Source organism: Apis dorsata, unplaced genomic scaffold, assembly GCF_000469605.1.
Source record: "Apis dorsata unplaced genomic scaffold, Apis dorsata 1.3 scaffold_61, whole genome shotgun sequence".
Taxonomy (NCBI): Eukaryota; Metazoa; Arthropoda; class Insecta; order Hymenoptera; family Apidae; genus Apis; species Apis dorsata.
Window position 1 is genome coordinate 110,708 of NW_006263361.1, and position 3,869 is coordinate 114,576.

Consider the following 3,869-nt stretch of genomic DNA (forward strand, 5'->3'; position numbering starts at 1 on the left):
GAAGTTGAGTCGGATAGCGTTGAGAGAATGAATTGACTCGTGACTCGAGTCTCCCTTATCTCTTATTATTCGTAATATTAAACTCTGTAGCTAGTGTGGTGGCTTCTAACGGGGAAGATCGAAATTCCATGTGCCCGGGAGCATCGAACGGCGGTCTCGTTATTTCGTAATTTTCCTTAGGTACCGTAATTGGAGCCTTTTGTACGCGCGTCGCTACTCTAACGAAGAAGATCATTAGCTTTGAGAAAATCTGGTAGTCCCGCAAGTTTCTCGGCGAACACCTTTGAAATGAACTCACCAACACCTTTAGGGGTGGCTGAACGAGTTGGAAAGAACTACGGAAGCCGTGCGTCATGGTTCGAGGAGGATTTTACGGGACATAGGATAGCGGTTTGCCTCTCGCATGGCAGAGGAAGCGTCACCAACGAGAAGAAAAGCTCTTTCACCGTGAGAGACGTGAAAAGCTATCATTCAATGAGACTTTGTCATATTTTTAGGAACAAAAAAAAAAAAAAGAAAAAGAAGAAATGGGAAAGGAACGAAGAAAGTAAACTTGAAGAGGATTATAAAGAAGAGGGATGATACAGGGTATTAAAGCGGCCAGTCTCTGCGATAAAGAAAGAAAATGGATAAATAATTATAAACGAGAGGAAAAGAGAAACGTGATAAAGGAGAGAAAAGACAGAGAGAGACAGAGAGAGAGAAAGAATGATGAATAAGAAGAGAAGGGAGGAGAGGAATAACGCGGCGAGGAGGGAGCGTAGGAGTGAACCGGTAGAGCCATATGAGCGACACAGAGGGCGGAAAGGAAGGAAATGGAAAGGATAGAAATGCTCCGAAGTCTAAGTAAGTAACATCCATTTCTATCCTCCACCATCTAGTCACTCCTTTTACTTTGGTTTACCTTATACTTTACGCGCTACTTTTGCGACTTTTTATTTGCAATTCCACTTTCTTCCACGACTGCCGTCTTCTCCCAGTGGTTCTCAGAAACACCTCTGCCAGATATTTCATGCTCCGTTCTCGCAATATCATTTGTTCGTTACGAAGCTTTTCCATGCTTAAAAGGATGGATTTCCGCTCGAACGAAGAACGATTTTTAACGAGATCAACGATTGTGACAACGCGCGTTAATTCAAAATAAGAAGAAGAAGAAAAAAAAAAAGAAGGAAGAGAAGATTAGAGAAACGATTGGTATTCGTAAGGCCGAATTCTTTGGCTGGAATAAAATATAAATCTCGGTGCAATCTCCTCGAGATTGTACGTATTCGATGTCGCGTGGGATCCGTGGAATGTCAGTACAGTCCTTCCGTAACTAGTTTCCGAGCAGGTCACCCCAATTAACGTTTTCACGTGCAATGCGGCCCTCGTCCCCGACGGTTTTCGTCCTCCGGTTCTCCCTTCTCTCTTTCCAACAGACCCGCCATCGGCACACGTACCCCTCAGCAGCCGGCCTTCTCTCTGTACCAGCGAGCACGGTGGCACGCTGGCACGCTGGCACGCCACGCCAAGTCTCGCAGAAACTTATAATTGCGAAAGGAGTCGGCAATTATAATTGCCTCCGGCCAGCAGAGACGGATGTAATTATCCAGACGCTCGTAAGCGGCGCGGCACGAGCGTCGCGAAAATTGGGCGCAAACAGTGCCACGATTGTACGTTTTCAACGACGACTTTTGTTCCCGTCAAAGAGCACGAATTTATCTCGTACGAAAGGAGAAAAAATTCGGTCGACGATTCGATCGGATCCGAACGATTCGACGTTCCTCGTTCGGGAGAATTCGCCGGAGGAAAAATGGGGGGGAAAAATAAAAATAAAAACGGAGGGGGATCGCGTAGAAATTTACGTCCAAGTCGTAAATTTCTTTCGATTAAGCCGTCTCCTTTTAGGCGTGACGCTTAAAAAGTTTTCGCGTTAAAGGCGCGAAGAATGGCGGGCGCTGTCTTCTCCGTTGTTCGGTTTTACGAGATCGAGGAAGGGAGGGACGGGAGAGGTGAGAGTGAGTGGCGCGCGAGGTAAGGAGCGAGAGAAAGCGAGTAAGGAGGGAACCAAGACTCCGGTCAATTAAGCGCAGGAAATTAGAGTTTTAATTACGCAGTCATTCAGAAAATTACATCGGGGGCCGTGAAGAAGGCATCCGCAATCAGCAACGAGCGACGAGGGCACGGCGTGCCCTTTCCTTCCGACCGTCCGGACGAATTTTAAAAAAGTAAACACGGATCGATGCGCGCTCCCTCGGTTCCATTATTATCGTTCAATGATCGTCCGATCGAAGCTGAAATCGTTCCTTTTCCCGACGACTTATCGACTTGGACACGAGGAAACGATGAAAACTAGTTTGCCACGTTTTCGAACGTATAAATTACACAGTGCGCGCGAACCGAGTCATTTTCCTTAACCGCTGCATTTAAATGCGCGATTCGTCGTTTAATTATTTTACGGAGGTATACCCGATGTCCACAACTGCTCTTTTGCTCCTCTACCATTTCTACCGTTTCTCCTTTTAGTTTTACTTCCCCTTTTTTTACTCTCTTTAAAATTCACAAATTGCAATTGCTCCATCGAAATCCCCGTATTCGTTCGTATCAATTCGAGACTGACCGATAAACGACGTTACCATTTCAATATGCGATTCCCCTCGATTTTAATGCCGTTTCCGCGCCGCGTCGCTGCCCATCCTTTCTATTCGATTATCAAATTACGGTCGGCGGAGTCGACGCGGTAGATATCCGCGTTTACCTAGAATTGGGTTTACCTGAAATGTCAAAAGTGGGTCGACGGAGCAAGTGGTGAAACAGAAATAGCGTAAAAGAAACAAATGGGGGATGGTTGAAGTGGGTCACGGGGAAGGTCAGGGGAGGGGGGTAGCGCGTTAAATTTAATTACACGTGTCCGTGACGGCCGTTTGAACGGTCGGCGGGGTTGCGGGATCGGGCAAAGCTTGTCCAAAATCACTTCGATTTCCAAGTCGATAATAGTATATCCGCGGAAACGCGGCCGATATTCGCTTTAAATTGGTACCAATGGTACTCTTTAGGACGACTTTGTGACACGTCCGCGTTCGACCTGTCCGCCGTATTCGCTTGATAGCCGGATTACAGGTCCTGGCCGACCTACCTATACTATTCTACAAATCCTTGTCGAAAGATCGTCCGGTACGGTCGGATATGGTAAAAGAAAGGGAGTAAGAGATGGAAAGAGAGAGAGAGAGAGAGAGAGAGAAAGAAGACGAGGTGGAGCTCGATTCCGCCAATCAGATATTATTAGCGATGTATGTTAAATGGAAAAGGAGATTGGTCGTTCATCGCTGCCGGAACGGGACTATTATCGTTGCCCGTTTCGGTGCCGCCCCACAATTTCTCGTTCATCGATGACGATTATCTTGAAACGATCTAAGTGTAGCAATTAGCATTTCGAGAAAACCATTTACGATCTATTTGGAAATCGTTTGCATCGTTTTTTTTTTCCAATTTCATTTGAATTTAAATTTTTTTCTCGTCGATTCGATTGCGACAATGTCCGGTCGATTAAGAAATTCAAAATTATTATAGCGTGAAATTTAATGGTAAATAAAGAACGGAAGAACGGAAGAGAGAGCGCGAAACGGGCAGAGGCAACAAAGGTAAGTGGAATTTAAGCAAGATGGGTCAGGCCGTGGAATAAGCAAAAAAATAGTTGGGTGGTTGGCAAGTAACGGAGAGTGTTAATTTTCGGAATGAAAACGAGACATCTATCTTTCGCGAAATACTTGGCACTCAACGCTTCAACTGTCGGCCTATTCTCTCGCTCAACGCATTAGAGTAATGAATTAATTTCCATCCGAATCTCTCTCTCTCTCTCTCTCTCCTCCCTCCCTCTCTCTCTCTTTCCC

General features: G+C 45.8%; 1 protein-coding gene across 2 annotated transcripts in view; it reads left to right on the top strand.

The window, feature by feature from the left end:
- The window catches only part of LOC102679772 (LIM domain only protein 3-like), a 78,544-nt gene that overhangs the window by 15,574 nt on the left and 59,101 nt on the right, over nt 1–3,869 (top strand). Inside the window, exon 1 of one of the 2 annotated variants that reach the window (XM_006609841.2) lies at nt 828–846. The exons of the other annotated variant lie outside the window; for it this stretch is intronic. The gene's annotated coding sequence lies outside the window, so the exon portion shown is untranslated. Of the gene's footprint in view, nt 1–827; nt 847–3,869 lie in introns of those variants that run through there. 2 annotated transcript variants of the gene reach the window in all.